Source organism: Sapajus apella, unplaced genomic scaffold (genome assembly GCF_009761245.1).
Source record: "Sapajus apella isolate SASKATOON/1434 unplaced genomic scaffold, GSC_monkey_1.0 scaffold111, whole genome shotgun sequence".
NCBI lineage: Eukaryota > Metazoa > Chordata > Mammalia > Primates > Cebidae > Sapajus > Sapajus apella.
This window is the reverse complement of record NW_022437051.1, coordinates 938,055-963,145: the sequence shown is the minus strand read 5'-3', so window position 1 is coordinate 963,145 and position 25,091 is coordinate 938,055. Positions and strand designations below refer to the sequence as shown.

The window sequence follows — 25,091 nt, the reverse complement described above, 5'->3', positions numbered from 1 at the left end:
TTTATCCAATTTGCCAGCCTGTGTCTTTTGATTGGGGCATTTAGTCCATTTACATTTAGGGTTAATATTGTTATGTGTGAATTTGATACTGCCATTTTGGTGCTAGCTGTCTGTTTTGCCCTTTTGTTGACCTGGTACTTGTTGTTCCTTTATAAGTGTAGAGCCTCTTTCAGGAGCTCTTGTGGAGCTGGCCTGGTGGTGACGAAATCTCTGAGTACTTGCATGTTCCCAAAGGATTTTATTTTTCCTTCACTTATGAAACTTAGTTTGGCTGGATGTAAAATTCTGGGTTGAAAGTTCTTTTCTTTAAGAATGTTGAATATTGGCACCCACTCTCTTCTGGCTTGTAGGGTTTCTGCTGAGAGATCTGCTGTGAGTCTGATGGACTTCCCCTTGTGAGTAACCTGACCTTTCTCTCTGGCTGCGCTTAGTAATTTCTCCTTCTTTTCAACCCTGGTGAATCTGACGATTATGTACCTTGAGGTTGCTCTTCTTGACGAATATCTTTGTGGTGTTCTCTGTATTTCCTGGACTTGAATGTTTGCCTGCCTTGCTAGGTTGGGGAAGTTTTCCTGGATAATACCCTGAAGAGTATTTTCCAGCTTGGATTCATTCTCTTCGTCGCATTCAGGTACGCCTATCAAACGTAGATTAGGTCTTTTCACATAGTCCCACATTTCTTGAAGATTTTGTTCATTCCTTTTTACCCTTTTTTCTCCAGTCTTGCCTTCCCGTTTTATTTCATTGAGTTGATCTTCGACCTCTGATATCCTTTCTTCTGCTTGGTCAATTTGGCTGTTGATACTTGTGCATGCTTCGCGAAGTTCTCGTGTTGCGTTTTTCTGCTCCATCAATTCACTTGCATTCCTTTCTATTTTGTCCATTCTCGTTAGCATTTCATCAAATCTTTTTTCAAGGTTCTTAGTTTCTTTGCATTTGGTTAGAACATGTTCTTTAAGTTCACAGAAGTTTCTTACTACCCACCTTCTGAAGTCTGATTCTGTCATTTCATCACACTCGTTCTCCCTCCAACCTTGTTCCCTTGCTGGTGAGGAGTTGTGATCCCTTTTAGGAGGAGAGGTGTTCTGGTTTCGGGTGTTTTCATCCTTTTTGCACTGGTTTCTTCCCATCTTTAAGGATTTATTCACCTGTCGACTTTGTAGTTGCTGGCTTTCAGATTGGGTCTCAAATCTTTCAGATTGACGGTCTGTTTGTTGATGATGAGGTTATTTCTGTTTCTTGGTTTTCCTTCTGACAGTCTGGCCCCCCTACTGTAGGTCTGCTGAGGTTCACTCCAGGCCCTGCTTGCCTGGGGTTCACCTGCAGCAGCTGCTGAACAGTAAGGGTTGTTACCAGTTTTCTTCTTCTGCTATCTTTGTCCCAGAAGGATACCCACCTAGTGTCAATCTGATCTCTCATTTATGTGGTGTCTCTTTGGATATATAGGGTCAGGGAGCTGCTTGAGGAGACGGTCTCTTCTTTATAGGAGCTCAAATGGTGAGCTGTGAGCTCTGTTGTTCATTCAGAGCTGCTGGGCAAGTACGTTTAGGTCTGCTGCAGCAGAACTCATAAACTGCTTTTTGTTCCCAGGTGCTCTGTCCCAGGGATTTAGGGCTTTATTTATGAGTTTCCGTTATGCTGCTGCCTTCTTTTGTTTTTCCTTCAGACCTGCCCTGCCCTGCAAGGAGGCAGCCTAGTCACTGTTGGCCTGTAGAGGCTTTGCTGAGCTGCTGTGGGCTCCGCCCTGCTGCTGAGTGAACTTCCCTGCAGTCCTGTTTATATCGGTGTAGTTAGAACTGCTTTGGCGATGGTGGCCCCCCTCTGTTGAGGCGGAGTCTCTCCGCAGTGGCGGGTTGCCTTGGCAACGGCGGGCTGCCTCAGCATTGGCCGAATACCTCCGTCGTGGCGGGCTGCCTCGGTAATGGCGGACGCCCCTCCCCCACAGAGCTGGACCGTCCCGGGTTCAGCTGCACTTGCTGTGAAAGTCTCAATCCAGAGTTTCTGGTTGCTGTTCTTTTGTGGGGGTGGGACCAGCCGAGCCTGATCGCCTGGCTCCCTGCCTCAGAGCCTTTTTTAAGTTGGTGTTCCAGTCGCCAGTTGAAGAGGCGCCGGGGTCTGTTTGTTTTCCCCTGCGGCCACTCACTGCGCTGGCTTAAACAGCGGCACTGAGATTTGTGGCGCTTTTTTTTTTTTTTTTGCCCTGGAATCTACTGTCCTGGTTCCCCGCTCGGTCCCCTTTTTAAACAGACAAATGGGCGACTTCCCGTGGCTCCAGTCGCCAGCCAAAAGGGCACCCGGACTGGTGTATTTTGTATGGAGAACCGCTGCTCCGGGGCGCCGACAAAGAAGCCACGCGAGGCAAAGCAGCGGCACCGGCCGGCATAGCCGCGCTGGCCGAAACAGCTGCGCTGGTGACCGTGGAGCTCTTCCGCCTGGGAATTTCCTAGTCTGTGGGCAATAAAAATGCAGCGTCCACTCACCCTCTGCACTTTCACTGGGAGCTGCAATACTGAGCTGCTCCTAAATGGCCATCTTGGATCAAGTTCCTGCTTTTTTTTTTTTTTTTCTTGCTGATTTGTTTGAATTCTTTGTAGATTCTAGATATTAGTCCTCTGTCAGAAATATAGATTGTAAAGATTTGCCCCTACACTGTTGTCTGTTTACTCTGCTGATTATATCTTTTGCTGTGCAGAAGTTTTTTAGTTTAATTAAGTTACATCTATTTTTCTTTGTTTTTGTTGAATTTTCCTCTGGCTTCTTGTTCATGAAGTCTTTGCTTAAATCAATGTCTAGAAGAGTTTTTTCCAACGTTGTCTTTTAGAATGTTTATGGTTTCAGGCCTTAGATTTAAGTTCTTGATCAATCTTGAATTGATTTTGGTACAAGGTGAGAGATGAAGATCCGGTTTCACTTTTCCATATGTGGCTTGCCAATTATCCCAGAAACATTTGTTGAATAGGGTGTCCTTTCCCCACCTGTTTTTGTTTGCTTTGTTGAAGATCAGTTGACTGTAAGTATTTGGCTTAATTTCTGGATTCTCTATTCTGTTCCATTGGTCTATATGCCGATTTTGATACCTGTGCCATGCTGTTTTGGTGACTATGGCTTTATAGTATAGTTTGAAGTCAGCTAATGTGATGCTACCAGATTTGATCTTTTTGCTTAATCTTGCTTTGGCTATGCAGGCTCGTTTTTTTGGTTTCATATAAATTTTAGGATTGTTTTTCTAGTTTTGTGAAGAAAGATGTTAGTATTTTGATGGGAATTGCATTGAATTTATGAACTGCTTTTGGAAGTATAGTCATTTTCACAATATTGATTCTACCCATCCATGAGCATGAGATGTGTTTCCATTTGTTTGTGTCATCTGTGATTTCTTTCAGCAGTGTTTTGTAGTTTTCCTTGTAGAGGCCTCTTTGGTTAGGTATATTCCTACGTATTTTATTTTACTTTTTTTTTTCTTTTTTTGAGACTGAGTTTCACTCTGTCACCCAGGCTGGAGTACAATGGTGTGATCTTGGCTCACTACAATCTCCGCCTCCTGGGTTCAAGCAATTCTCCTGCCTCAGCCTCTTGAGTAGCTGGAATTACAGGTGTGTGTCACCACGCCTGGCTAATGTTTGTATTTTTAGTAGAGACAGGGTTTTACCATGTTGGTCAGGCTGGTCTCAAATTCCTGACCTTGTGATCCGCCCACCTTGGCCTCTAAAAGTGCTGGGGTTACAGGTGTGAGCCACCCTGCCTAGCCTTACTTTACTTTTTGACAGCTATTATAAAAGGGGTTGAATTGTTGATTTGATTCTCAGGTTGGATGCTGTTGGTGTGTAGCAGAGCTACTGATTTGGGTACTTATTTTGTATCCTGAATCTTTGCTGAGTTCATTTACCAGTTCTAGGAACTTTCAGATGAGTCTTTAGGGTTTTCTAGGTATACAGTCATATCAGCAAACTGTGACAATTTGACTTTCTCTTTATTGATAATGAAGGAAGTGCAAAGTAAGCAGACAATGTCAACTTTACCTTTGAATAGCAAAATAAGGCAGACTGGCCATATCAAGCATTGGATGGAGTGTGTATCCAGGATTTTCTTTTACTTCGATGGTGGAAATATAAACTGGTGTAACTACTTTGGAAAACAATATACAGCTGACATTTGCATTCTACTCCAAGTTTCAATTAAAGGAAAAGCTTAGTATATGTGTCCCCCAAAATATGTACACAATAGCACTGATCATAAAGGAATAAAATGGAAATAATACAAATACACATAGACAGAAAATATATAAATTATGGTGTCTTTCCACAAAGGAATGTATTTAGTTACATGCAACAGCACAGATAAACATTAGTATCATTTTGCTGAATCAATAAAGTAAGTCTTAAAAGACAACTTAGTTTGATATCCTTTTTTAAAAATTCACAACCAGGTAAAACTAAACAATATGTTTTAGGCGTCAGATACATGCAGTAAGCCATCTACATAAAGAACAAGGAGGAAATAGATATAAAATTCAGGTATTAGTTATTTTTAGAGAAAAGGCAGGGATGTGGGATTGGGAGAACCACTTAGGAAAAAGTATTTTTGGTAGTCTATTATAGCTCTTGGATTACATAGTCCTTTGGGGATTGTTGCTTATAGAATTAAGAATAAATATATTAGAAAACAAATAAACCCACAAACTCTATAAAGAAAGGTCCTACATCTAAGAGGTTGATGATGTGTTGTGAATGAAAGATTATGACCAATACATTTCATGAGGTGTAGTAAATAAATAAGTAAACATTAAATGATAAGCATTTATATAAGAGAAGAAAGGAAAGGGTAGTCTCCACAAAACCCACTGGAAACCCTGAATTGAGGAGCTGTGAGTTCTTCTTCATGGGTAGGATTGCCTAGTAGTGGTGAGCCATCAATAGTGATTGCTCTAACTACACCAACAAATAAGAGGGTTTGACTCATCTCTTTAATCAAACATTACATTCAGAATAGTATGTAGTGATTCTGCAACTGGGTAAATGGGGCCAGTTAAAACCATTAATCATCATTTTAATGGTAAGAAGTTTACCCAATTTTTCTTCAACTTAGAGACATCTTAAGATTTCTTTAAATCCAATAATGAATAACTAAACATATAAACTTTTAAACAAAACAGCACACCCTTTCACGATTGTCTAATAAAATTTGAGATTGACAGATGATGCCCATATAGGATACTAACATCGCCCACCTCACCCCCACAACAAACACATACACAGGCGATAAAGTAGCAATTATTTTAAAAATCACGTGAAATCAATGCCACTCATGTAAAGAGGGGAGGGAAAACAATTAAAACGTTAATGTTCAGTGGAACTGTGGCTCATACTTTTAAAGCTGATGTTAGCTTAGCTGTGAGGGTGTAAAACACAGAAAGTAGGCGAAAAAGACAGATTATCTTTATCAGATTATCATAATCAGATTACAGATATGTTTGTATATATAAAGCATGGAGTGAACTAAGATTGTATAAAACACATATTAGAAGTTATTTCAGTAAAGGCCCTAGCTAGACTTGAAGTCATTCTGTGATGGCAGCTTATCAGTAAAAAATTTTGGGTCGCAAATGAAATGCTCCCTTAACATTGACTAAATGGCAGTAAACACACTTTGATTTATTTTTTGAGACAAGTAGTACAGGATTTTATTACAGGATTCTAATGTGTATGAAGGATCACATGAATTATGGAAGGCATTATTTCTTTTTTTTTCTTTTTTCTTTTTCTTTTTTTTGAGACAGAGTCTCTCTCTGTTGCCCAGGTTGAAGTAAGCATGATCTCGGCTCACTGCAACCTCTGCCTCCCGGGTTAAAGCAATTCTCGTGCCTCAGCCTTCTGAGTAACAGAGATTACATGCATGTGCCACCACGCCCGGCTTTTGTATTTTTAGTATAGATGGGATTTTGCCATGTTGGCCAGGCTAGTTTCAAACTCCTGACCTCGGGTGATCCACCTGTCTCAGCCCCTCAGAGTGCTGGGATTACAGGCATGCGCCACCGTGCCAGGCCAGACGGTATTATTTCTTTTCACCTTATCCTGTGCTCTGTCCCCATTCCATGAGAAATATTCCCACGCTTAGTCTGCCTCATGGCTGCGTTTCTACTACCACAGGTCTTTACGTCAGTATGGAGTTCGCTGTGTTCTCAGGCATTTCCTCTGAGACACTATAACAGGAATGAGGGGAAAAGATCACTAAGGTCATAAAAACTGAAGGTACTTGATGGTTTAAAACATAGGCATTTTGCATCCCATTCAAAGGTGTCATTCACTGACATAAAATTTTTCATTATTTATCTTCAGAAAGGCAAAAGAAATCAACACTAAATTTTCTTGTTGGATAATAGATGAACAGTGGTTGATTTCATCAAATGTCCTTTTTCAAAGACAATACATTTAAATGCAAATTTTACTGGCAATTTCAGCAAATCGTCCCTTCGTACACAGAGCTAATTCTGAATAACAAGTTGGTAATCCAGGCTGACTCTGTTCTGTCTTGGTGTCACGCGTGCTGAGGACCCTAGTTCACATAAGAGGTGATGTCAATTGCCTATTAGGCGAATTAGGGTCCTCAGAACGTGTGACACCAAGGGTCAGCAAACATTTTCTGTTACTTTCTAACCTAAGTCACAATAATGACCGAAGAGAGATGCCCAAAAAGCTGGCAGGCCTGGGGCCTGTTGGAATGCAGGGTTACCAACTGGTGACCTTAGGACAAAATTCAGCTGATCCCAGTCCTCCAAGAAAGGTAAAGGCCTTTAGACAGCAGTCATTATGTCTCTCTGAGGGCATTTGAGTTTCATGCCTCTTGGTGTTTTAAGGACACTGCTGAAGACATTCATTAACGATGTCTCTTAGGTCACATGTGTCAATACAAATTGATCGACTTACCACCTATGCAACTTACGACCATTCGACTTTACGACCACTATTGCTAGCCACGACTGCTCCGTGTCTGGCAGCGCAAACGTTGCCCAGCTGGGCATACAACAGTGCAGACCAGCTTCCAGCAGCACTACCATCTCCACGTACACCATTTCAACTGTGCATATAGCCTACTCAACTTACGACCAAATCGTGTTACGACCGGTCTGCAGGCCCGACCATGGTCGTAAGTCGAGCACTAGATGTACAGCCAACTGCAGGTGTCTTTACTGCAAGAGTCTCCAATACGTTCATCAGATTTTACTACTATGTCTTACAGACACCTCATTCACAGTCTGCATTCATGCAATATGGTTTGTTTCACTTTTTAAGTTTTATCACAAACATTTTAACATGCATCAAATCAAGAGTCAGCAATAATTCATAATCTCCGAGTTCAAATTTCTTCATCCAATTTTTCAGCCCTAAAGCAATCTAGCCATGGACAGTTGATGCATACCTTGATTCAGGGCATTCAACCTTAAGAATAGGTCTGAACAGGCCAGCTTTGGGTCAACAAACACGTTTTCCAAGATTTTATTCTTTTTTTTTTTTTCTTATCTTTCTTACACTCCACAAAGACAAATAATGAATAAATCTCAGTTCAAAAATTCTGTTCAACATCTCCTTCTGATTCTACCAGAAAATATGTAGTAGGGAAAGATTCCAAAGTACATTTCCATTTTAATTCAATTTTTCTAAGAAATACATATGCAAACTAGTATTTTTTTTATTGTGGAGTTTTTTATTTTCCTAACTCAAAGAACAAACTGAGAAATATCATGAACAAAACCATTTGAAAGAAGGGTTCTTGGTGAGTAATTGCAGTAGTCACTGGCAAAAGCAGAGTTTCCTATGGCTTTAATATAAGCAATAACTCATGGAGTTTTAACACTGGTAGATTTTCCCCTATCCCTGCAGACATCTGTACATTCTAGTAAATCATACTAGATTGAAAAAAAAAAAAAAATTCACATAGGTGTGTATCTTTTTAAAACCGAAAAAAAAGCTGTAAACATTCTTAATTAACATATCTTTATAGATAAAATCATTGTACATGTAGTAAGCAAATAAAAAATATCATATACATTAACTTACTTAAGACTCTAAAATCTCTCAGCCAATTCAACTGTACTCGTGGACATTTGAAATTGCATTGTTTGGTGATGTTGTGTGAGACAAGTAATTTGTTTTCTTTAGTTTTGCCGTCCCTTTTTTGCCAAAAGAAGTTTTTTCCCATCTAAAGGATAGGACTTTACCTAATTTTCTCTTATTTCATGTCACCTTTCAAGGTGATTCTGAAGATGGTCATCAGACAGATCCTTAGCATTTTACAGTGTATAGTTTGATGTGTTCTTCTTCGTCTTGGCCCTAGCTAAGACCTCTCTCTCTTTTTTAACGGTAAACAATCTGTTGATTTCCCCCTCAAATGTCCATGATTTGTTTTAAACTTGTTGCAAGAACGACAATTTCATAGAATTATTGCTCAGAGTAATTTATTTTTCCTTTTTTGCATTATAAACATCAAGATGTCTACTCATTCTAATCTTCACAATAATATGATTAATATTTTCAATGAGCTTGGAGGTGTATCTTATGTCTTGCTGTTTCAATGTTTGTGGTGTCCAAGGCAATGGGTCATTCTCCTGCTGTGAGTACACTGTGAGAGAATCAGCAACCACTCCAGGTATCTCTCTTTTCCAAAAAAAGTTAGTTTCAGGGGTACATGTACAAATTTGTTAAGGGTATATTGTGTAGGGCTGGTGTTTGGGCTTCTATTAAACCCATCACTTAAATAGTGAAGACAATACCCAAAAGGTAGATTTTCAACTCTTTTCTCTCTCCCGCCGCCCCTTTTTTGGAGTCCCCATGTCTACCGTTTCCATGTTTATCTCCATATGTTCCCATTGCTTAGCTCCCATTTGTAAATGAGAACATGTGGTATTTGATTTTCTGCTTTTGCGTTAATTAACGCCATGAGACAATGGCTTCCAGCTCCAACCATGTTGCTGTGAAGGATGTGGTTTTATTCTTTTTATGGCTGCACAGTATTCCATCTGCACCATGTATCTCACTTGGGCTGATTCAGATGCCTGTGGCATTTTTTGGTATCGATACTGTACTTTAAGCTTGCAGTGTTTATCTGCCAAGCCTGTTATCATTTGAAAGTATATTTTAAAAAATTGTTTTACCTTAAAGATACCAAGTGGAGAATAACATGAAAATCATAGGCCTTAAAATTTTTAGTGTTTGTGAGTTATCAAGGATCATCCTCTGTTAAGAAACAAAGCTTAACATAGTCAATATATATTTTGTTAATCAGTTATGAGATTGACCTGGTTTGTGGCATCTAATGTTGTTTTCTAAAACTAAAAAGGCCTTAACATTAAAACACTCATTTAATTACCAATTTATGATCCTCCACTCACTCTCTAAGAAATCAGAAGTACTAACATTTCCACTTGGGCATCAGTTGAACACACGAGTCACCAGCTTTTCAAATCCTCCTTTACATATAACCTTTTCATGTTCCCAGTGTTTATAAGAAAACAAAGATTTACATTGTCTGGAACTAAGAAGTGGGAATTTTGCAGAAACACCTTTGATGGACTATTTTAAAATTTTATACACTTAAAAAGCTGTCTCCCCATAGCTGTCGTAAAATGTTGGAAAGTCGTACCACATTAAGCCTGTGTTTGGCATGTGCTCTAGCCTATAGGCAGATACCTTCAGAGAATGTGTTCCCCTCATTGTGAGAATGAACATTAGGGGAGAATGCAATCTTTAGAATCAAGGTAAGAAAAGTTTCAATCCTGGGTATGACCCTTTCTTGTTATGTGATGTAGGCAGCATACTTTAGTTCTTCTCAACCTAATGTTCTTACTTTTGCTTAATGGACTAGATGAACCATCATATATAAAGCACAAAGCGATTTTCCTGAAATATAGGGAATATTTAATAAATGAAAGTAATGTATTATTGTGAAATTTTTGTATTCTGCAAGAATCCTCTTTATAATACAATGCCAACTACTCAACACATTTCTTACTGTTTATTCTTTGTATGAGCATACTGTTTGAAATTGGTCAGTCTTTGAAAATTAAATTTACTGCAAACTTTCTAAAATAACTCATTAAGTGTTAAGTAGGTATAACCATTTGGAAACTGGGTTTGAGCTAGTTGAGTTACCCATTCTAATCCTCTTAGCTTTCTTTTTCTGGTATCCCAGGAGTTTCTAAGTCATACTCATCCATTCAAAGTAACATTTACCCATTTGTGGGAAAGAAGTGTTCTCTTGCAAAAAGTATGTTGTGCAGCTTATGAAATTCCCAGTAAGAACGGCTGCCAGCTTGAGTGGATAAGGAAAACCTACCTGAAAAGGCGATTGTTTGATGTGACTGGTGCATCTTCCCTTCTAAGCGTCACATCAGACAAACGATGCTATAGCTATTCTGGGTTTTTGTTGTATCCTGTCTTAAAATGGACATAAAATGACATCTCTAATCCTTGCACGCTTTGGGTTACAGCCCTATATCTCAAAATAAAAGCCAGCAAGGAATGGCAGGAAGTCTCACCAACGTCGTCTGTCTGCAGGGATGCACTCCCGCTCTAGACTGACCAGTCCACACCTGTGGTTGATGCATTCTAAGAGGCAGCCAGTGAAAGCTGCTCATTGCCAATCATGTAGGCCCAGTCTGGGCATGCCTGGATCCTTAATGAGTTGTCAAGAGTCACAAGAGCATTTCAGAAAAAAAAATATGCGAATTTCAAGTGTTTCATGACCTTTAGTACTACAGTAACTTATTGAAATTTTTGTGGTTTTCATTGGTGAGTGGGGGAAAGTGTCGCGCGCGCGCGCGCGCGCGTGTGTGTGTGTGTGTGTGTGTGTGTGTGTGTGTGTATTATCTACATAATGAAAGGGAGTATTGTGGAGACGATTCCAAAGGGTGGGTAATGTCGATGTCATTTACATTTGGCTTTGGGATTCTGTTTGTGGCTTTTCTTTGGGCAGGCAATTTTTTTTTTAGGTGAGATTTTCTTTTAATTGTTTCCTTATTCTGAGCTGCCAGCAACTCTGGGTTGAAAGTACCATAAAAGCAAACCAATCTGCTCAAGAAAGTTTGAAGTATAATCTTCATGTAAATCACCAAATAATAATGCTGATGACAACGGTGATGATGTCCTCAACTAAGGTTTATTGATCACTCACTATGTACCTGCTGCTTTCATAAGTTCCTTCATTTTCTTGTCTATAGAATGAGGAGAACCATAGTATCTGCATCAAGGATTTGCTGTGAAAATTTAATACAGACGGAGCAATTGAAAAGACGCTGGACATGTAAAAACACATTAGCTATTATTACCACGCCTAAGCTCACTTAATCTTTATAACAGTTCTCTATGGTTGGTGCTATCACTGACACCATTTTACAGATGAGTAAACTGAAGGGCAGATGAAATAACTTCCCTAAGATCACACTAATAAGTGGCAGAGCCAGGAATAGAACCCAGGTAGTCCGAGTCCTGATCAAACCTGTTCAGATTGTTTGAGTTTCTCTATTTTACTATTTTTCTTTGTTTTACTCTATTTTTCTTTATTTTACCAGCTTCATAATTCCAATAAGTTTTTAATGGCTTAGAATTATTTATATTTGCATATGATTAAAGCTGATGAGATCTATGATTAATTGACTGTGTGTTTGCTCAAGTTACTATACATCCCTGTATTTTAATCCTTAGCTGCAAAAGAAAGGAGAACTAAATGGTCTCCAAGGATCTTCCCAATACTATGAGCGTCCCATAAGCCTGTAAGGTTTATACTCTCAAGCAATTTACCTGGTTTCACTTGACCTCCAGACAAAAAGAAATTGGTTTAAATTGTACTAGAAGGATTTTTTTTTTTTGGTAAGAATGTTTTCCTGGAAATAAGGAAGTAAAAGGCTGAATAGAGAAGCTTTCAAATCTCCTTATCTAAAGCTCTGTAAGAAAAGGGTCAAGGCTACTACTTAGAATTGTCAGGAGGCTCTTACTGCCTAGAGGCTGAACACAAAGTAGGTTATAGATTTCTTGCAGCTAAATAGCTCCATTTTTCAATGATGTTAATCCACAGTAACTGTTAAGGTTTACAGGCCTAGTCAAGTAATTAGACTGAGCACCAAGCTGTGAGCTTAGTTTCAGGGAAAGGAGGCAGACATGGGTGGCACTCACATTCCCACCCACCTGAGACAAGGCAGATATATCAATGAACTCTGGGCTGCGGGAAGGAAGGACATCAGTGGCTCTGCTTTGGCCCAAGGCTGAATTGTGAAGTAGACTGGGTTTCCTTCAGGTCCGTCCAGCCATATCACAGGGTACTGGGCTCTTCCCTGCAGGAAGTCCTGTGCTCCTGAGCAGGACCTGCCCTTGCCCATTGCCTGCAGCATCCACTGCTGGTCTTTCCGTCTTTCCTTCCCTGCCAAATCCATTTCCTCAGGTCTCACACTTTGGTAGGAAAGGGCCCATGATGGCTCAGTGTGTAATGCCTTGAAGATAACATTAGTGCTTCCCTAGTCAGCATCAATACAGAAGTCAAAAGTTTAACACTAGGAGAGAATTTTAGACAAAGAGGACCTTCCTGGGTGGCAGCCCTCCTCATTACGTGAGAGAGGAGATGGCTTCTCACCCTACTTATGGGCAAGGGCAGCCTTGCCTGGAATGGGGAAAATTAGAACTCTAAAAGGAAGATCCATTTTAGAAATTCAGGAATATGAGCAACATATTTGATTAAAATTTTAGATATATTTAGTTGTTAAAATGTTTTCATAAAATGATTAAGAAACTATATTCAGCATGTGTTCCTAGTTTCCTACAAGTTATTTAAATTCATCACAGTAGTGGCAGTGACAAAATAATAGTAAGGCAAAAAGGAGTTAATACAATGAAGAATAATACGGTTTTATTTGTAGCGATTGAAATCTGGAGAAAATGTCTTATATTAAGTATGCTCATTTATATCCTAACTACGGAGATAAATATTTTTATTTAAAATAAACAATTTTCACCACATATTCATATCTTTTTTTTTTTTTGAAAAATAAACCGCCCACATGGATGCTTTCTCCTGATTATATCAGTTGGTTCTTAAGTAATATGGAAAGATGGTCTAATTAGTCTGCATTATTTCAAAGTGAAACTTTCCCTTTCACTGAAAAATTCTTCCTTTAAGCTCAGGGTGGCTTGCAATTAATTTTCAAGGACTTACTAGCTTCTTAGAACATCTGTAATCTATTTTGAGTAAAATCATAAGAGAAGTATTTTTGACATATAAATGTTTCTTCTCCAATTTTATGGTATCTACTCCCATTATGTGAAGACCTGTGGCCTTTCTTGACTGTCTACTATTTCTTAGGCATTATATTACACATCACACTGTTTAATCTTCCCAATGACATTGCAAGTTAACCATTATTGTATTTACCTTTCAGACGAAGACATTGTAACTCATGAAATAAAGTGAGTTGCCCATGATGGCATAGATTTTAATTGTTGAGAAGGATTGGAAGCAACGCATGCCTGACTTGAGTGCCCATGTCATTTTTGTTTGCAAGAAAAAGGCCCTAAAGAGTGTCTCTTACTCCTGTGCTACCAAAGGTTTTGAGACTCACACGACTATGTCTTTTCCTTAGGTGTCAAAGTAAGGACCCAACTACAGTCAATGAACTAAATATTTTCTCCTTTGGCTGTGTAATAACAGATGACACCGTTGCTCATATCTATTTTCCGGGAATGTTTTATAGTAACCATGCAAAGGTTTACAAGTGACCTTAGATGTGTCATTTAGCTGAGAGATGCTAAGACTCATTAGCAGCAGTGAAATCTGGGTGAACTGTAATTTACTAATCAAGATATAGTATATTGCCAAGCTCGTTTTTCAGCTTTTGCTTTTTATTGCTATTAATATCTGTCCTTAGCATCACCGTCATCTCTCAGCAGAGTCAAGCATTTATTGAGTCCCTAATAGTCTACAGGCATTCTAAGACCCCTTAGCTTCTGACATGAATATCTGAATAATCTAAACATTCTGGGTACACTGAATGCTGAAACCAATTCTCAGGGCAAATGTGATCCTTGAAGGTAATTTAGGATTTTTCCAGCCTTCGTAATAGCTGGATTTCTCTTGAAATACTACTGATTTTTGTATATTGATTTGGTATCTTGCAACTTGACTGATTTATCCGTACTAACAGTTTTTTCATGTTTTTTTTTGGCGGAGTCTTCAGGTTTTTCCAAATATAACATCATATCATCTACAGACAAGGATAATTTGACTTCTTCCTTTCTAGTTTGGGTAGCCTTTATATCTTTCTCTTGTCTGATTACTCTATCTAGGACTTCCAGTACTATGTTGAATGACAGTGGCAACAGTGGGAATCCTTGTCATGTTCCAGGTTTTAGAGGAAAGGATTTCTTTTCAGTTTTTCTCCATTCAGTATGATTTTTATCATGAAGAGATGTTGGATTTTATCAAATGATCATATAATTTTTGTACTTCATTATATTAACATGATGTATCGCACTGATTTGTGTATGCTACCAAACTTGCATCCCAGGGATAAATCCCATTTGGTCATGGTGAATGATCTTTTTAATATATTGTTGAATTCAGTTTGCTAGTATTTTTTGGAGAATTTCTGCATCAATATCCATCAGAGATATCAGTCTGTAGTTTTCCCTATTTTTGATATGTCTTCATCTGGTTTTGGTATCAGCATGCCGGCCTCATAGAACAGAACATGTTTCCCTCCTTCTCTATTTTTCAGATAGGGCTGGTATTCATTCTTTAAATGTTTGGTAGAATTCAGCAGTAAAGCCATTATGTCCTCGGCTTTTATTTTCGGGGAGACTTTTTATTACAGCTTCAATCTCATTACTTGTTATTGATCAGTTTAGGTTTTGGATTTCTTTCTGGTTCAATTTTGGTCAGTCGTATCTGTCTAGGAATTCATCTATTTCTTCTAGATTTTCCAATTTATTGGCATATCGTTGCTCATAGTAGCCACTAATGATATTTTGAATTTCTGCAGTATCAGTTGTAATGTCTCTTTTTTCATTTCTGATTTTATTTATTTGTAGCTTCTCTCTTTATTTTCTTAGTTACTCTGGCTAAAATATTGTCAATTTTGTTTAACTTCTCAAAAAACCAACTTTTTGTTTCATTGATCTTTTGTAGTTTTTATTTCAATTTCATTTCTTCTCTGATCTTTTTCATTTTTTATTTTTCTACTAATTTTGGGTTTGGTTTACTCTTGCTCTTGTAGTTCTTTAAGATGCATCATTGTGTTGTTTATTTGAAATTTCTTTTCTTTTTCTGATGTAGGCACTGATAACTATAAACTTCTCTCTTATTACCGCTTTTGCTATATCCCATAGGTTTTTGTATGTTGTGTTTGTTTCATTAAGTTTTTAATTTCCTTCTTCATTTCTTCATTGACATACTGTTTATTCAGGAGCATATTGTATAATTTCCATGTGTTTGTATAACTTGCAAAGTTTCTCATGTTATTGATTCTTAGTCTTATTCCACCGTGGTCAGAGAAGATGCTTGATATGATTTCAAGTTTCTTGAGTGTCTTAAGACTTGTTTTGTGACCTAAGATACGGTCTATCCTTGAGAATGATGCCTGTGCCGAGAAAAAGGCTGTATTCCGCAGTTGTTGGATGAAACGTTCCGTAAATATCCATTAGGTTCATTTGGTTTCTAGCACAGATGAAGTCTAATGTTTATTTGTTGATTCTTCTGTCTGGAAGATCTGTCCAATGCTGAACACGGGATGTTGAAGTCTCCAGCTACTACTGTACTGGGGCTTACATCTCTCTTTATCTCCAACAATACTTGCTTTATGTATCTGGGTGCGACATGGTTGGGTGCAGATATATTTACAGTTGTTATATTCTCTTGGTGAATTGTCTTCTTTATCATTACATAGTGACTTTCTGCGTCTCTACCTATAGTTTTGGCCTCGAAATCTATTTTGTCTGATATAAGTATAGAGACTCCTGCTCTTTTTTGGTTTCTGTTAACATGGAATATCTTTTTCCATCCATTATTTTTAGTCTATGTGTATCTTTATGGGTGAAGAGTGCTTCCTGTAGGCAACAGATCAATGGGGCTTATTTTTTCATCCATTCAACCACTCTCTGTCTAAGTTTTGTCCAATTATATTCATGTTCTTATTGATAAGTAAAGACTTGCTTCTGCCATTTTGTTATTTGTTTTCTGGTTGTTTTTTGGTCTTGTCTTTCTTCTTTTTTTCCTTCCTGTTTTCCTGAAGTGAAGATGACTTCTCTGGTAATATGATTTAGTTTCTTCCTTTTTATTTTTTATGTCTCCATTGTATGTTTTTTGGTTTGAGGGTACCATGAAGCTCGCAAATACTATCTTATAACCAATTATTTTCAGCTGATAACAACTTAACACTGTTCAGATACACACACAAACAAGTCGAAGGAAAACTAATAAAAATTCTATGACTTATCTTCATCCCTTGGCTTTTCAACTTTTTTTTTTTTAACTTTCTTTGTTACATCCCATTGTACTGACTATGTCTTGAAAAGTTTTGAAGTTATTATTTTTTATTGCTTCATTGTTTGTTCTTTTTCATCTTTCTACTTAGGATAAGAGTAGTTTGCATACTACAGTTGCAGTGCTATAATATTCTGTGATTATCATGTACTTACTATTACCACCATGTTTTATACCTTCAGGCAATTGTGTATTGCTCATTAATGTTCTCTTCTTTCTTGTCGAAGTACTCCCTTTAGCATTTCTTGTAGGACAGGTCTGATGTTGATGAAATCCCTCAACTTTTGTCTGGGAAAGTCTTTATTTCCCCTTCATGTTTGAAGGATATTATCACTGGATGTTCTATTCCAGGGTAAAAGTGTTCTCTTTTTCCTTTTTTTTTTTCCTTCAGCACTTTAAACATGTCATGCCACTCTCTCCTGGTCCATAAGGTTTCCACTGAAAAGCCTGCTGCCAGACATATGGGAGCTTCATTATTTGTTTATTTTCTCTTTTCTTTATCCTTGACCTCTGGGAGTTTGATTATTAAATTCTTTGAAGTAGTCTTCTTTGGATTAAATCTGTTCGACTTTATATAACCTTCTTGTACTTGGATATTGATATTTTTTCTCTAGGTCTGGGAAGTTCTCATTATTATTCCTTTGAATAAACTTTCTACTCATATCTTTTTATCTACCTCTTCTGTAAGGCCAGTAACTCTCAGATTTGCCATTTTAGGCTAATTTCTAGATCCTGTAGGTGGGCTTCATTTTTTTTCTTTTATTTCCTCTGACTGTGTATCTTCAAATAGACTGTCTTCAAGCTCACTCATTTTTTTTCTTCTGCTTAATCAATTCTGCTATTAAAGGGCTCTGATGCATTCTTCAATAAGCCAATTACATTCTCAGCTCCAGAATTTCTGATTGGTTCTTTTAAAATTATTTTACTCTCTTTGTTAAATGTGTCTGATGGAATTCTGAATTCCTTCTCTGTGTTATCTTGAGTTGATTTGAGTTTCCTCAACACACCTATTTTAAATTCTCTGTCTAAAAGGTCACATATCTCTGTTTCTCCAGGATTGGTCCCTTGTGCCTTATTTAATTCATTTGGTGAGGTCATGTTTTCCTGGATGGTGTTGATCCTAATTTATGTTCTTTGGTGTGTGGGCATTGAAGAATTAGGTGTTTATTGTCATCTTCACTGTCTGGGCTTATTTGTATGTCCCTCTTTAGAAGGCTTTCCAGATATTTGAAAGAACTCGGGTGTTGTGATCTAAGCTGTGTCTACTTTAGGAGATATCCAAGCCTAGTAATGCTGTGGTTCTTGCAGACTCATAGAAGTACCACTTTGATGGTCTTGGACAAGATCCAGGAGAATTCTCTGGATTACCAGGAAGAGACTTTTGTTCTCTTTCCTTTCTTTCTCCTAAACAGAGTCTCCTTCTGTTTTTTGAGCCACCTTCCACTGTTGTCTTAATTGTAGCTGTGCCATTAATATTCATATATTAATGCCCCCTAAACCTGCAAATTTTACACACTCTTTTCTCCAAAGATGTCCATGTCCTTCTGAAGTCTGCATTAAGGATCCCAGGAGCAATACATTCATGGTGAAACAAAAGAAAACAAAACAAAAACAAAAATATTTAATCCAGGAAGCTGGGTTTATTTATTTAAGGTAGCTGAAGTTTGGTTTATTTATTTAAACCAGCCCAAATAAGTGACTTGTGGCAAACCCACGATAATGTACCCTACTACCACTGGACTTTGATTTTTTAGGCAGAGTAGCAGGTCTTCAGTCACTCACCTGGTCCCATGAGCTGGATGAGAAAATCCACGATCTGCATGGTACCATCCTGTGTGTGTGGTTTTATTCACATTATAGAAGGCTCACCCTGGGCAGTCCATAGAGCCCAGGGTGAGCCCTCTATAATGTGAGTAAAACCAGACAGACAGGAGGAGAGGAGAGGAGAGGAGGGGAAGTGCGGGTGGGGTGGGGAGGGAAGGGGAGGGCAAGGGAGAGGAGGGGAGGGGAGAGGAGGGGAGGGAAGGAGCCTATGTTTCCATAGGCAGTATTTAAGACTTAGTATTTTAATAACATTTTTTTGTTTTCCCCTCTGTATTTTTGCAGCCTTATTTTAATTAATTTCTTGCTCCACTTTCCAACTTCTTCTAATCCAGGATTCATAACTGACAGCATTGGCTCATAGACTTGGCTCTAGAAAGTAAATTTAATACAGCTTGGATTCAAAACCATGTTATTTCAGTTGAAAAGCTCATATGTCTGAGCACTCATTACATTCGGTTCACAACAAGGCTAAGAGGAGAGTTTTATGTTGTGCAGGGTCAGAGAGGAAACACATCGCACACACCATACAAATGCATTTTTGAAACAAACCGGTCAATAAGCCTCTCTTTAGTTTATGTTTAAAAACTGCTCAGGGGTGCTACTGTGATACAAGTTTACTTTGCTGTAATTCTGGCATGATAAACTTGTATCGCAGTTATGATTATTTTCATAAAGAGCAATTCAATTCTCTAGAAGTATTAAATAATGCCTGGAAATAAGCCTCCATCATTTTCTTATCTATTCAAGGGAGTTAATAGTTGCTTAAGATAAGATATCTTTATAAACCTTCATAACATCTAAATAATTGTATTTAAAATTTTCTTCTCTCTCCCTCTCATCATTCAGTGCTGTCTATGAGCCCTCTGTGAGGTTATTATTTTCAAATTCACAAGCGTTTACTTCCCTGACGAGCACTTTCCTAGAAATATGCGTTGTTGACATGAACTGCTCAGGAAACAGAAAAAAAAAGTAACAGAGTCATGAAAAATAATATTCTTTCCTTATAAGGGAGACAGAGGGAACAAGTAGAAAAGAAACCTTATCCATCACTACAGCCCCATTTTGTTGTTTTTAACTGATCACAGCTTATTGCCCTGAGTCCTTTTGCAAAAGGTCATCCCCGAGGTCAAGACTACCGAGATGGCCCAGGCAGCCAACCTCCAGAAAAGGGTTTCTCAGGAGGGCAATTTGCTAATGGAGCAGCAAAAATTGGTGACAGTTACAGAAGGAAAAGCAGAAAGTGACTCACAGTCCCCAGTTTACCAACTAGATCTGTAAAAATGAAGAAGAGAACATTAATTAGCAGTAAATCTAGTAGGAAATTGAGCCAGGACCCTAAGTAATTAGCCATTTGCTCTAAAATCCTCTCTCCCTGCTTCATGTTGGCTCTGCTGAGCTGCCCAGCTAAGAATTCTGACCTGCACCAGACATCGTTTTTACTCACAATAGAATAAGGAGTGTCCTGCTCCATTTATAGAGTTCCAAGCCTGTTGGGTTCTCTTGAGCTGCTGTGGCTTGGATCTAGCTGGGCAGAGAGAAAAGACGGGAAGAGCAGACTTCCGTGTTAGCAGCAAAGCTCTTGTCATAATCCTCCAGAGACAACTGCCCTGAATCTGAGTGCACATACACTGTTGACCGTCACAAACGATAGGAGGGCGTAAGTCCCATCCACGTTGGAGCTGTCATAGATTTAGGCTTACTTTTACATTATTTTCAGTGCCTTTACTGGTTATGAAAAATCTAGTGTTTTTTTTTTTTTTTTTCCCCAAAATCCTGTGATATGATTTGAGATGAATAGACAGTTTCTGAGGTGGCATTAGAAAAATGGTATTCTATCTGCTTGGTAGAAAAGAGGAAAAAAATCATGATTCAAAGGTCAATTAACCATTTTTAGAACTAATTTGTTCATAGTCATTAGGTACATTTATATACTTGGAATAGTTCACGCTCGGAAATACTTATTTTAGGAATCCATTTAGTTAAAAGAGAACTGAAGCACTTCAGTCAGTGATTCTAAACAGGATATTTCATTGTGACTGTTTATTTTTTTGATAGCCATTAGTGGATTTTTCCAGTTGTCTGAGAGAATTTTACTTACTAGTAGGATTTATCTTAGACATAAAGCAGTGACATGTCTCATAAATTTGTTCAGGACTCTCCAAACTTTTCGTTCATTAAGAAGTCATTAAATTCTTAATTATTCTTGGCGGACAGGAAACCTGGGTGTCCCAAGCCTGAAGCTAGCTACAGACAAATGAGCATGCGCACTCGAGCCAGACACTTTCACCATCTCATTCCTCTTCATTCTTTCCCTGGACATAATTTAATGAGATGCGTTTTAGGCTGTTTAGTTTGGTGTGTCCTTCAACTTGGCTTGGATACTAACTGTGAGTCTATTTTCACGAGGGAGGGAGCAGGAAGATGAAAAGGAAGTGCTGGATGCCACGCATGGAGCTGTCTGTGATTTTATTTTTAAATGAGAGACTCGACCAGTTAATTAATTTATTTGGTTAAGTAATTTATTTTGAATAAATACATAATAACCAAAGTTAAAGTCACCTAAAATTATAGTTGACCCTTGAACAACACAAAGTTGAACTGCACAGGTTCACATATGCAGACTGTCTTCTGCTTCTGCCAACAGGAGACAGCAAGACCAACCGCTCCTCTTCTTTCTCCTACTCAAGGTGAAGACGATGAGGATGAAGATCTTTATAATGATCCACTTCCACCTGCTTAATAGTAACTACGTTTTCTCTTTCTTATGATTTTCTTAATAGCTTACTTTACTGTAAGATGGGTGTGATTTTTGTCTTGCCCTGTGATGGTCCATATGTTCACCGGCCACAGTGATAAAAGCATTTAAGAAGTCAAATGTAGCATCTAGAATTATTCAGATCTCACAGTTGTGTGGACGACTAGAAAGTATCCTTCAGTTTTCTGAAACTTTGGTTGTATCTGAGTATATATACATATATTTAAAACAGAGAAATACAATTCATGTTAATTACATTGGAATTAGAGGGAATTTGTAGAACTTTTGCTATGCCATTGGATAAAATCTTGACGTTATTATTAGAAATCATCTTATTGGTTATTATTATATTGAAGAAATAATTTGATTTTTAAATAGATTCTTATTTTCTAGAAGGAGGTAAAAAACATGCACCTGACTTTTCTATGGCGTAAAGCCAAGGCTGGTAATCTGTATTCTGGCTGCCTGATCTTCCCTACCAGTTGTTTTTATAAATAAAGTTTTATTGGAACACAACTACATTCATTTATTAACATATCACCAGTGACAGCTTTTGAGCTGCAATGATAGGGAAGGTTTGACAGAGACTGTGTTACCCACAAAGCCTAAAATATTTGCCATCTTGTCCTTTACATAAGAAATTTGCCAACCCCGATTGTTAGTGATTTGAAGAAACTACATTAGATTTGTTTCTCATAAAATATAAGATTCAGTGTTATTTATGAATGAAATCTAAATGTCTTTAAAGGTTTAAACAATAGAAGTGGGAATTATGGTTTTTTGAAAGTGGAAAATTGAAGGCTATGTATTTTTTTTCCAAAATTTGGTGTTGTACGGATTTTTTCCTCTCTGTGTTTGTTAAAATTCTCTTTATCACTTATTTTCATGAAAGGCTATCTTGCTAATAATTTAAAGCCTTTAATGATGGGAGTGATTTCAATAACATTACCTTTTTCACTTTCATTTCGTTGCCAAATAAACACAAATTAAAGACTAGACTTTGATCAGAAGTTAATTCTTCAGCATTTAGCAATGACATTTCCTGGTAGTATAAAATATCTTTAAAGATTCCGTAGCTACAGATATCCTTTTGAATGGAAAACTAAAGCACATTCACCACCAGCTCTAAGAACATACTGCTAAACCCAGTCTAGAGAGTAGTTGGTGAGCTCATACAGAATATTACTCAAGGCCTTTCCTGCCCTGTCAGTTCCCAGGCTGACAAAGTGTGGCAGCCACCTGGCCTTCCATTACTCCTTTTTCCCCAATATAACACTGCCTTGAGAGCAGCACTCCCACATCACGAGTACTGAACTCCAATTACCTCTTGGGCAGGCCTCACACATGTTGCTTAACCTCTCGGGTCTCACTTTACTCATCTGTAAAAAGGAATCATAATGGCACCACCTCAGAGGGTAAACACAAAGAATTTAGAAGTGTGGCATGTTCCTGGTGTTATCCTCCAAGCGGAATGTCAGAAGCTAGGAAGGGTCTTTGTGAAATGACAAAATAACCTAACTTTTTGAAAAAAAATAATTTTCACATTTCTGTAGGAATCATAATGAATGCCTCAACATACTCTTAGAGAAATGACTCAAATACAGCACCTCCTCTTTATCTGATGGCGAAATATCTTTCTTCATCTGTGTATGTCTCTCTCATTTCTTCCGATTTTAGGAAGTAAGAAGCTCACACAGGGAGTTTAAGTTTTATGTGCTTTTACTCAGGCATCACCTGGCACGTTTTGCCCGAGTTCACAAAAGAGGTTGATTCCCCGACAGAAATGGGAAGTCTAGCAAGTCAAAACATTGCCTCAAAAGCTTGGTCAAGATTAATCTGCTGTCAGACATGCGTGTTTTCACCTGCAGCATCTCTCCAAAAATGCACAGGGCAATACATTTAACTCGAGTTTGCAATAATGGCAGTAAAATGGGATGGCAGCTCAGCCAAGCAGATGAAAAGAACAACTCCTGGAGGATCTACAGTGAGCCGGGTTTTGTTTTGTTTTCTTTTTAATGTGTTACTCACCTGGTATAACACATAATATTTTTTATTGTGAAAACAGAAAGGCAAGTGTTAAAAGAGCCCAAGTGTGGCACCTTTAGAGAATGAAAAATGTGGAACATAACAAGTCATCCTGTCAGTACCTGCACAGTACCACACCTTGAAGCATCATTCAAAGGCCAGCCTCTCAATGGGTTTTACTTCCCCAAAGAATAGTTTTGAACTTCTACTATAAATTCTGCAGGACACATGAATACCTTAAGACTGTGGTGTAACTTTGAAACAAACCAAAATTTAAATGTGCAATGGTAAAGCTCCTAGCTAGGACAATGAAGAGTAGAATGAAAAACTTAATTTCAAGGATCAATTTTGAAGAAAACACCAAAAAATGCTTTTAAAGACATACTTCCTGCAGCTTTTGCCTTTCCTTTTGTATTGTAGCAAATTTCTTTTCTCACAGTGGGATTTTAAATTAATTTATAATTATACACACTTGCAGGGGCTGAGAGAGAAATGACCTCATTATAGACCAAATGGATACCCTCTGGCTATCCTGCAATTAGAGCTACCAGAGTAATGGATGGGTTTTATCCTGCCTTGAGTGGATTCAGTGACTGACCTGGCAGTGAGCAATGACAGAGGTTTGCAGAGTCCACAGCATAATGTCAAAATCTGTGTAAATTATTTGGAAGCAAAAATAAACAAATCGAAGTAAAATTCCAAGTGATTGTAGAATTCAAACTTCCTTTTCTCTGAGAAGATATAAACACCAACTGTGACCATCAAGGAAGGAAAAATAAGCAGAAGGTTTTAATGCTGTCTCTCTATTTAACTAGATTCTAATTAGTTAAAATTAAGCTGCCAGGGAATAACAGCCACAGTGACATTGAAGACAAAAATGCCTAGTTCTAACATAATTCCCACCGTTTCTTAGGTTTCTCTTTTTTGTTGTTGAGGGTTAGTTGGAAATGTTAGAGGAAGCTAAAGGTCTTAACAGGTATCTAACAGGGTCACTGAAGCAGGAAATTCCTTTTTAGTAATTCTTTGGCCTTACTTTCTCTCTGTACACTCTACAGCAAGGGAATAATGACTTTTATGTCGTGTACTCAATTCTTTCCCCTTCTTCCAGCCAAGGGGCCATTTCCCTGCCTGTTCTCTCTGTACGAACCCCAAAAAGGGTACTTACCCTGAAATTTTTAAAGGGCCACATTTTTTGGCTAGTTAACAGAAATATTTTGGCTAATATGCAGCTCCCAAGACCCGCATGAAACAATTAGAAAATGATATGAATGACATGATTGAGCTGGAGGAGAAAAAGAACCAGTAAATTACTTTTTATGAGTTGGCGGAAATCAGAACAGAACAGAGTATTGTCCTGGTGTATACAATGCTCACATGAGTGAATTGATGATGTAAGGGGATGTATGTGTTTAGATGGATGGCAATGATGTGTGGCTGCTAACGGCAGAAGACAAAGCCTGCAGCTCAAGTAACTGATTATTCGCTGCCTTTTTCTGTACTTTCTTCTATGCACAATGATATTATCTAAAGCTATCATATAGTTAATACTTAAGTAATAAATATTTTATAGCATCATCAATACATTTATTGTGGTTTCATTAACCAAAACTGTCACACCCTCTTAAAGACATTATATGTATTTTAGTGAGAGCGAGTGGTGAAATAATAATTTGTCCAGGTCATACACTCTATCATGTAGTATTATTTGTCGTTAGATAGAGAAAATACTTTCAAATGTTTACCCAAATCCTATGACTTGAAATTTGTTACCACCAGTCCTGAATTAGAAGAGGTTCTGAAAGGAGCACTGAATATGGAAAGGAAAATCTGTTACCACTGCAAAAATACACTTAAGTACACACAGGCCAGTGGTACAATAAAGCAATCACAAAAACAAGTCTGCACAATAACCAGCTAACAACGTGATGACAGATCATGTCAGCACATATCAAGATTACCCTTGAATGGA

At 38.0% G+C, this 25,091-nt stretch overlaps 1 long non-coding RNA gene across 1 annotated transcript in view; it reads left to right on the top strand.

Moving 5' to 3' along the window:
- Window positions 1-22,619, top strand: part of LOC116537499 — a 33,886-nt gene extending 11,267 nt beyond the window's left edge. Inside the window, exons 2-3 of the long non-coding RNA XR_004263153.1 lie at window positions 10,551-10,752; window positions 20,987-22,619. This is a non-coding gene — a long non-coding RNA (uncharacterized LOC116537499). The remainder of the gene's footprint in view (window positions 1-10,550; window positions 10,753-20,986) is intronic.
- The last annotated feature ends 2,472 nt before the right edge of the window (window positions 22,620-25,091 follow it).